This window comes from Arachis stenosperma, chromosome 1 (assembly GCF_014773155.1).
Source record: "Arachis stenosperma cultivar V10309 chromosome 1, arast.V10309.gnm1.PFL2, whole genome shotgun sequence".
NCBI classification, from domain to species: Eukaryota; Viridiplantae; Streptophyta; class Magnoliopsida; order Fabales; family Fabaceae; genus Arachis; species Arachis stenosperma.
Genome location: NC_080377.1, coordinates 85,448,655 through 85,459,089, shown reverse-complemented (window position 1 = coordinate 85,459,089; position 10,435 = coordinate 85,448,655). Strand labels below are relative to the sequence as shown.

The 10,435-nt window shown below is 38.9% G+C and overlaps 1 non-coding gene across 1 annotated transcript; it reads right to left on the bottom strand.

Moving 5' to 3' along the window:
- Positions 1–9,371: 9,371 nt before the first annotated feature.
- Positions 9,372–9,475, bottom strand: LOC130947650 (small nucleolar RNA R71). The gene has a single exon (XR_009072750.1). It is a non-coding gene; the product is annotated as a small nucleolar RNA R71 (small nucleolar RNA).
- Positions 9,476–10,435: the final 960 nt, after the last annotated feature.

Here is a 10,435-nt window from a genome sequence, read left to right as displayed (position 1 = left end):
AGTTGGCTGCACCATCTCTCTTTTGATTCGGTTTCAAGGAAACATGGTTAAATATGTGTTTTCTTGGTGTGATTTAGGAGGAAAAAGTGCTTAAGGATCACCTGAAAGTTTGATTGAATTAGGAGCAGCAAAACCAGGTAGGGTGTCACGAAATTAATCTTGATTAATTGTGTTTGAGATGTGTGAATGTTGTATTATTTGGCTGTGCTAAAAATTGGTTGCATATATGATTGATTCTTGGTGAAAATTTGATGAAATTTGATAAAATGCAAGCTTTATGTTCATGTTCTTGGAGCAGCTGGAAAAACGAAACCCTAGGCTTAAATTGAGGTTCAATTTGTGAAGAAATCATGTAGAAAAGATGGGGTTTTAGTGGCTGCTAATTTATTATGAATTATAGTAAAAATCGGTTGCTGAAAAGACTGAAAAACGGGTAAAAACAGAGAAAGAATTTGAAGAATATATGAAGAACATGAAGAACACTTTGAGTGTGGTGAAGAACATTGAAGAACACCTTTTAGATCTTAGAAAGGGCAAGGAAGTAATTATTTTGGTGTTTAAGGGGTTATTTGGTAATTTCTGAAAGTTAGGGTAGTTAAAGTAGAAATATTAAAAGTTACCGGGGTAAAAAGTAAATTTTAAAGGTTAAAGGTTAAAGTAAAGTTAATTTTCGAAAATTTAATAATAAAATAATAAATAATAATAAAATAATAATATTTAATTAAAAATAATATTTTAATAAAAATAATAAAATAATGCGAAAAAGGCAGTTTTCTGTAAAAGCTTTAGAAAGACAACTTTAAGTGCAGAATCTCATAATTACCTTCATAAAACACTTAGGGAATGGTAAGAACATATTAGTGAGGCAAAGATAAAAGAAAGATAAAAAGTTGAAGAAAAGATAAAAGTCGAAGAAAAAGTCTGTAATGTTTTAATGGCAGAAAAACAGACAGAGATTAGTAAACGAACTAGGGCAACATAGTTAGTCCTTGAGTTGCGACTAGGGTTAGGTATTGTATGAAAAGTTAAACTGTTTCAGTATAGACTTAATGAACCTATACTTGGGACAGGCAAACTATTCATACCGAGATTTACATAAGCTTTAAATACGTACGTTAAGCAGAGAAAAGAGTAACCAGAGCAGAGTAAAGAGATACAGAGAACAGAGTAACCAGAATAGAGAAAAGAGATCAAGAGAAAAGAGTAATTTGATAAAGATGGTTTGAATTAAGATGTTGTAAAAGTGAAAGATGTAAAGTTTGTACAGAATGATTATGTGATGATCTGTTGCTTGAGGCAACCCAAGAGCTTCTGTAGGGAAACTAGGATACCTACAGCAATTTTCCGTTCACAAGAGCTTCTATAGGGAAACTAGGATACCTACAGCAAGTTTCCGTTCCCAAGAGAATATTTCCTGCGAGTAGAACGCAGAGGCTGTCTCAATAGAGCTGCTAATAATTACATGCGCATTTATTTGAACGGAAAATCGTATCCGGGAAATCGGGAATTCGTGACCGGATAAATGTCGGGAATGCAGGTGCTAACCGACACATGAGCTCATGGCCTGTGCTAGGACTAGACATGCATCATTCTTGTCTGCGCATCATTCTCTGTTGCATTCCTTTCTGTGTGTGATCTATTTCTTTGTGTTTGTCTGCTTGTATGCTATTTCTATGTTTTATTTTCTTGTATTCTTTTGTTTGTGTTCTGTTTTCTATTGTCTCTACTTTCTCTTTCTGTTTTTATCTTTTGTTTACTGCTTCGCTATATTATGTTATTCGTCTGTTAACCGACCCCAAATAAATGAACGTAACTAATAACCCCGACCCTACTAAGAACTCCCCAGTTCTTACCCCTTCTCTCTCCCTTCCTCCCCCTCAGATGGAGACGGGCGTGATCTTCTATGAGTTCGAGGACCCTTACGTCTACGAGGATCCGGTACATCACAGTTATTTCATCATGGGATTGGAGCCTCGTATTAGACGATATGCGTTACCTGATCGAGCCTTTCAACATCCTCTGTCTAGCCCGCATTTTGACCCTGATGCTCCTTACGACTTTCCCTTATCCTGGTTACATCATGACGCACCTGTACATCCTTTTCCTGATGACCCCGAGCACCCTATACCAGCTCAACCTTTGAATGAGGTGGAACCTGAGCCTATCATTCCTGATGAGCCCGAGTTAGCTGGTGACTACGTACCTGTGATACCACCAGAGTGGGACTTTCCTCCTGAGCCGATCCCTGACTTTCCACAGCCTGATGAGCCGGCACTACTGGACGATGGGGTAGCTCCTATATACGCGAACGGACCTGTGCTCGCGAATGGTTTTGTACATAGTGACAGCAGTGTTTCTGGTGGATCTGAGGGTATAGTTGTAGCTGCGGATGATGATGAGGAGGAGGATCCTGAGATAGAGATAGAGCAGGATGAGGAGATGGACGAGCCTCACGGCGATTCTCCGAACGGCCACGTGTAGATATAGTTTGACTGCGAAAGGGGCATTCTTTTGATGACACTCTAGTCTAACATTATCGGATAGATAGTCTCTCACTTGTGTTAGTACACCCGAGAGCTAGGAGCTATATAGTGGTTAGGCTAGCCTGGGTGCCAGTTTAGCGGCTTTTTGTATGGGCCAGGCCCTGGGAGTATCGTGTAAATATTAGCTACATAGGATGACGAGGATGTAAACTGACTTGATCTTGTGTAAACGCTACATGTTTTGTTATAGTGTACATGATGTATATTATCTGCTATATTTCTATATTTCTCTATGCTTGCTTTTATTGCTCTCAATGTATGCTTGCTTATTTTACTTGAACATCTGCAACAAAAAAAAAAGTTACTCGTAAAATTGGCAACGTTCTAACAAGGAACAGGCTCATATATTAAGTAATAGTTAATAATTAGGAAAAATAAGTTGGTAACACTTGGCTTCTTGTATGACCATGGCATACTGGAAGTTGGGTCGTTACAAGCACCAAGGGCATCCCAAGTTAACTAAAGAGAGAAGATCTCAAACCAGTCGCCAGAGGCTAGCTGGACTTCATTGGGCGTTCTATACTGCCCACTAGCAACCGCTCTGAAGTCACCATTAAAAGAGCAGTGATGATCCATTGCATTATGTTGGGAAGAGAAGTGGAAGTTCATCAGCTGATTTCGTGTGAACTTTACATAATTGCAAACAAGAACTCCAAAGATGCCAAATTGGCTTATCCAAGCTTAATTTCTATGCTATGTAAAGATGCTGGGGTGAAGATGGGAGTAACTGAGTATATCTCAGTTGAGCGACTAATCACCAAAATATCAATGGAAAGACAACAAGTGCAGGACGACCCCATCAAGAGGAGAGCACAGGAATTCTTCCCGGAGATCCCTCAAATTGAATACTGGGAGCATCTTGAAGCATCTGTTGCCAAGTTGCAAGAAGCTATGGACCAAATAAAGGAAGAACAGAATAATCAAAATAGCATGCTTTGCAAACTACTTGGGGAACAAGAAGAGCAAAGGCGTGACTTGAAGGAACTAAAGCGTCAAAAGCTATCTCTTGAAGGACCAAGCACGCCACAGACTAGAGGAACATCTATTTCCCAAAATAAAGGTTATTGAGTCCTAATCTTAGCTTTAACTCTGTGACAGTTATTCTTATAGGAATTTACCTTAGAAGTTATATATGAGCAGTAAGTAGTATATCTATTTTGATTTTATCTCCAAGTAAGCTATAATTTATTTTTCTCATCATCATCAAACATGAATAAAATAGTAGAATTTTTAGAATAAAGAGGCAATAATTTTTCGAGTTCTTAATAAGGAAAATTCTAATTATTTATATGTGGTGGCAATATTTTTTGTCTTTTGAATGAATGCTTGAACAGTGCATATTTTTTATATTGAATTTTATGAATGTTAAAATTGTTGGCTCCTGAAAGAATGATGAACAAGAGAAATATTATTGCTGATCTGAAAAATCATGAAATTGATGCTTGAAGCAAGAAAAAGCAGTGAAAAAAAAGCAAAAGAGGTAGAAAAAGCCAATAGCCCTTTAAACCAAAAGGCAAGGGTGAAAAGGATCCAAGGCTTTGAGCATCAATGGATAGGAGGGCCCAAGGAAATAAATCCAGGCCTAAGCGGCTAAAATCAAGCTGTCCCTAACCATGTGCTTGTGGCATGCAGGTCCAAGTGAAAAACTTGAGACTGAGTGGCTAAAGTCGTGATCCAAAGCAAAAGAGTGTGCTTAAGAACTCTGGACACCTCTAATTGGGGTCTTTAGCAAGGCTAAGTCACAATCTGAAAAGGTTCACCCATTTATGTGTCTGTGGCATTTATGTATCCGGTAGTAATACTGGAAAACAAAGTGCTTAGGGCCACGGCCAAGACTCATAAAAGTAGTTGTGTTCAAGAATCAACATACTTAACTTGGAGAATCAATGATACTATCTGAATTCTAAGTTCCAATCATTCTGAATTTCAAAGGATAAATTGAGATGCCAAAACTGTTCAGAAGCAAAAAGCTGCTAGTCCCGCTCATCTAGTTAGAATCTGAGCTTCACTTAAAACTCTGAGATACTATTGCTTTTTGATTTTTTTATCCTATTTTATTTATCTAGTTGCTTGAGGATAAGCAACAGTTTAAGTTTGGTGTTGTGATGAGCGGATATTTTATACGCTTTTTGGGGGTAATTTCATGTAGTTTTTAGTATATTTTAGTTAATTTTTAGTATATTTTTATTAGTTTTTAGGCAAAAATCATATTTCTGGACTTTACTATGAGTTTGTGTGTTTTTCTGTGATTTCAGATATTTTCTGGCTGAAATTGAGGGAGCTGAGCAAAAATCTGACTCAGGAGGAAAAAGGACTGCTGATGCTGTTGGATTCTGACCACCCTGCACTCGGAATGAATTTTTTGGAGCTACAGCAGTCCAATTGGCGCGCTCTTAATTGGGTTGGAAAGTAGACATCCAGGGCTTTCCAGCAATATATGATAGTCTATACTTTGTGCGAAGATAAATGACGTAAACTGGCATTTAACGCCAGTTCCATATTGCATTCTGGTGTTCAGCGCCAAAAACAGGTTGCAAGTTGGAGTTAAACGCCAGAAACAGGTTACAACCTGGCGTTTAACTCCAGAACAGTCCAGGCACGTGAGAAGCTCAAGTCTCAGCCCCATCACACACCAAGTGGTCCCCAGAAGTGGATTTCTGCACCATCTATCTTAGTTTACTTATTTTCTGTAAACCTAGGTTACCAGTTTAGTATTTAAACAACTTTTAGAGATTTATTTTGGATCTGATGACATTTTTTGATCTGAACTTTGTACTTTTGATGGCATGAGTCTCTAAACTCCATTGTTGGGGGTGAGGAGCTCTGCAGTGTCTCGATGAATTAATGCAATTATTTCTGTTTTCTATTCAAACACGCTTGTTCTTATCTAAGATGTTCATTTGCGCTTCAATATGAAGAAGGTGATGATCCGTGACACTCATCATCATTCTCAACCCATGAACGTGTGCCTGACAACTACCTCCGTTCTACATTAGACTAAATGAGTATCTTTTAGATTCCTTAATCAATTTCTTTGTGGTATAAGCTAGAATCCATTGGCAGCATCCTTGAGAATCCGGAAGGTCTAAATCTTGTCTGTGGTACTCTGAGTAGGATTCAAGGATTGGATGACTGTGATGAGCTTCAAACTCGTGAGTGTTGGGCATAGTGACAGACGCAAAAGGATCAATGGATTCTATTCCGACATGATCGAGAACCGACAGATGATTAGCCGTGCTGTGACAGAGCATTTGGACCATTTTCACTGAGAGGATGGGAAGTAGCCATTGACAACATTGACACCCTACATACAGCTTGCCATGGAAGGAGCCTTGCATGTTTGAAAGTGAGAAAGCATTATGTTACAGGAATTCAGAAGACAAAGCATATCCAAAACTCCAACATATTCTCCATTACTACATAATAAGTATTATTTAATCCATGCTCTCTTGTTTATTTGCAAGTCAATTGATAATTATAATTGGTATCCTGACTAAGATTAATAAGATAACCATAGCTTGCTTCAAACCAACAATCTCCGTGGGATTCGACCTTTACTCACGTAAGGTATTACGTGGACGACCCAGTGCACTTGCTGGTTAGTTGTGCGGATTGCAAAAAGTGTGATTACAATTTCGTGCACCATGTATCACTGTAACTTGACATTGAAAAGACTTGACATCATAAAGAAAAATTGATTTGATTTTATTAAAAATAAAATAGAAAGTAATTTTAAATTTGAAAACTTTTGCCTAAAGGAAAAAAGGCATAAAATAAAAGAGAATAAAACACATGGATGATGTAACACTCATTTGGGCCCAAAGGTGGTTTATTTTAAGGAAACATGTTTGGACCATGATGCCAGGGCATCTAGGCCAGTTTCACTAACCTTTTCTTTACTGTTTTAGGGTAGTTTCATGCATTTTCTTAGTAAATAAGGCAAGTTTTGGATGAAAATACACTTACACCTTGATTCAAGCAACTATTGTGGATTTTACATGATTTCATGAGGATTTTGCAAGGATTGAATGACAAATTGATGATGCATAATCTCATGATTTGGGCTAGAGCTTTGATGCACTTTATCTGCTTGATTTCAAGACAAAGGAAGCAAGGAAGAACCACGTTAGTTGCCACGTTAATATAATTAACGTGACCATTAACGTGGAATGGGAATGAGCTTGCAACGTTAATAAGAAAGGTGGTCGCCAATAACGCCTGCGAAGCCATCATAAGCCCACGTTAATTGCCATGTTAACTACATTAACATGGTAGTTAACGTGGAGATAAAGAGAGCTCCAGCATTAGTGGTAAACGTGAACACCACTAACGCTACAAAGTGGCAATTGGCCACATTAAGAGTCACGTTAACTTAGTTAACATGAACTCTAACATGGAAGAAAAGATAATGCCAATGTTAGTGACACTCACCTTTGTCACTAACGTTGGATCAAGCTAACATTGTCCACATTAGTGGTCACGTTATGACCACTAACGTGAAAGTTAACGTGGAGCTATGATTGATGAGCCAATGTTAGTGACACTCACCTTTGTCACTAACGTTGGAGATGGCATTCACTACCACGTTAGTGGCCATGTTAACCTAGTTAACGTGAACTCTAACGTGGGAAAGAGGAGCGTTTGGAGTGTTAGTGATAAAGGTAAGTGTCACTAACGCTCTTGAAGCTAGGCATGCCCACGTTAAGAGTCACGTTAGTTATACTAACGTAAACTCTAAGGTAGGGAAAGAGGGGCACAAGGCAACGTTATTGGAAAAGGTGATTCCCGATAACGCTTGCGAAGGATTATAAGGCAACGTTAGTGGTCACGTTAGTGCCACTAACGTTGAAGTTAACGTGGACTATTTTGGGGTTGGACGTTAGTGAAAAAGGTGATTGCCACTAACGTTCTCGAACCCACATTTTTACTTAACGTTAACATCACTAACGCCCATGCCTAACTCACACTTTTCTGCAAGCTGAGCCCACTAAAGATTGTAACTACTTCAACTCAAGATCTAAGGCCCACATCCAAGACTCGAAGAACTCACTAGAAGATCAAGAAGAGTAGTATATATAGGAGTAGTTTTGAACTATAGAGGAGCTTGGCATTTTGGGGAACTACCCTCTGTATATTCACTTTTCTGCATTTTTTAGTTAAGCATGTATTCTTTTCTACCATTTTCCATTCCAGAGCTATGAATAACTAAACCCTTTTCATTGGGTTAGGGAACTCTGTTGTAATTTGATGGATCAATTATAGTTCTCATTTTTCTTCTTCCTTCTCTTCTCTTGATTTACTAGAAAGCTTTCGATCTTAATTCAATTGGTTAGTTGTCTTGGAAAAGAAACTCTCCATAATTGGATCTCCTCTGAGCCTTGGAAAAGGGATGAGGAGATCATGCTAGAAATGCTTTCTCATGTTGGACCAAATTGGGGTCTGGGCGGATATAGTGACATGTAATCCTCCCAACATTTTGATTTGTAAATACATGTGGTATAATCAGTGACCACACTTTATCTCTTCCCATGAGAAATTAAATCAAGGAATTGGACAATTGTTCAAGCTTAGAGAGGTTGGGTTGCCAAGAAATTGGAATCCAATCACTTAAGATTGCCAAGGAGATCAATAGATGCTTTGATTGAGGAAGAGATGAAAATGAATTTGATCCGGAGAATACAACATCTCCTAAGCCCAATGAATTCCCCATTTCTGATCTCACCCATTCTCTTTACTTTCTGCCATTTATTTCCATGTTCATCTCCCCGTTTCCCCATTTAAGATTCTGCACTCTGTTTAGCTCAACTAGCATACTCTTCCAACTAAAGTTGCTCGACCAATCAATCCCTGTGGGATTCGACCTCACTCTATTGTGAGTTTTTACTTAACGACAATTCGGTATACTTGCCGAAGGAAAATTTGTTGAGAGACAAGTTTTCGTGCATCAAGTTTATGGCGTCGTTGCCGGGGATTGATTTTGTATCAACAATGATTAAGTTGAAAGTTCACTAGATTGAGCATTTTTCTTTTGTTTGTTTCTTTTATCTAGTCATTTACCTTCAGTTTATTTAGTTTCTTCCTCACCCCTATCCCCTCGTTATTTTCTTTTTTTCTTTGAATTTACTTACAATTCTGCTCACTAACCCACAACTGTTTGATAAATTGCACCACCCATACTAACAATCACTCTAACAAGAATAATCACTTCATTTTATCTCTTGCTGTGTGCTCTATTAGTTGTATGACAGGGAGAAGAGGCAAAGCTTCAACTTTCTTTGATTCAGAACCTGAGAGGACCTCCATAGATCAATGAGGGAAGCAAGAGGGAAAAGAGTTGTTAGTGCTGAGGAAGAGGAAGAGTACTTTGAAACAAACATACAGGAGAATTTGGAAAACAATCATGAAGGAAAAGCTCACAACCATGCCAGAGAAGGCCCTGCAAATCATGTTGGGCAAGAGAGGAGAGTTCTAGGCTCTTACATCAATCCAAATCCAGGAAACTATAGATGTAGCATCCAAAAGCCCACCATACATGCCAACAAATTTGAATTAAAACCCCAGCTTATCACCCTTGTTCAGAACAACTGCTCATTTGGAGGAAGTGCCCAAGAAGACTCCAATCAACATCTAACCACCTTCCTGAGAATATGTGACACTGTGAAGTCTAATAGAGTTCATCCGGATGTCTATAGGCTGCTTTTGTTCTCTTTTTCACCCAGGGACAAAGCATCCAAGTGGCTAGAGTCCTTTCCGAAGGAGAGCTTAACAAATTGGGAAGACGTGGTGAACAAATTTTTGGTAAGATTCTACCCTCCTCAGAGAATTAACAGGCTGAGAGCTGAGGTGCAAATTTTCAGGCAACAAGATGGTGAGACTCTCTATGAGGCATGGGAGAGATTCAAGGACTTAACAAGAAGATGCCCACCAGACATGTTCAATGAATGGGTTCAACTTCACATTTTCTATGAAGGCCTTTCTTATGAGTCAAAGAAGGCTGTAGACCATTCATCAGGAGGATTTCTAAACAAGAAGAAAACCATTGAAGAAGCCATATATGTCATTGAGACGGTAGCTGAGAATGACTACTTCTATGCTTCTGAAAGAAGCAACACTCGAGGAGTAATGGAGCTGAATCACATGGATGCATTGCTGGCTTAAAATAAGATGATCACCAAGCAGCTAGCAGATCTCACCAAGAAGGTGGAAGAAAACCAAGTTGCAACAGTCATCATTTCATCACCTACTCAAGAAGGAGTGAATACAGGGGAAGAAGGTGATTGGGTACAAGCCAATTATGTTGGAAACTCACCCAGACAAATCTATGATCCATATTCCAAAACTTACAACTCTGGATGGAGAAATCACCCTAACTTTGGGTGGAAAAATCAGCAAGACCAAGGTCAAGACCAGAGACGATACAACCACAATCCCAACAACAATGTAACTCACAGAGATATTATCAACACCCACCTAACCACCCTTCTCAACCACCCAATCTCAACCCACCATCACTAACTGAGGATAGACTTTCCAAGATTGAGACTCTACTTGAAGACATATGTAGAGAAGTCCATGATGCGTGAGCATCTTTCCTATCTTTTCCTAGTGAATTTGTATCTAATTTGTTGAGTTTAATAAAGAATTAATTATATTTTAGCCACTATGGATGCTATTTTGAGTTTTGTGCAATTTTATTTATTTTAAGTAGTATTCGACTGGATTTGATGGAGTTTCTGTAACTCAAGATTTAAAGGAGATAGCAGCGAGGAGCAACGCGTGTGCGTGACTGACGCGTATGCGTGACTGACGCGTGCGCATGACCGACGCATCCGCGTGACTCACAGAAAAGACCATCAACGCATACGCGTCAGCGACGCGTACGCGTGACATGC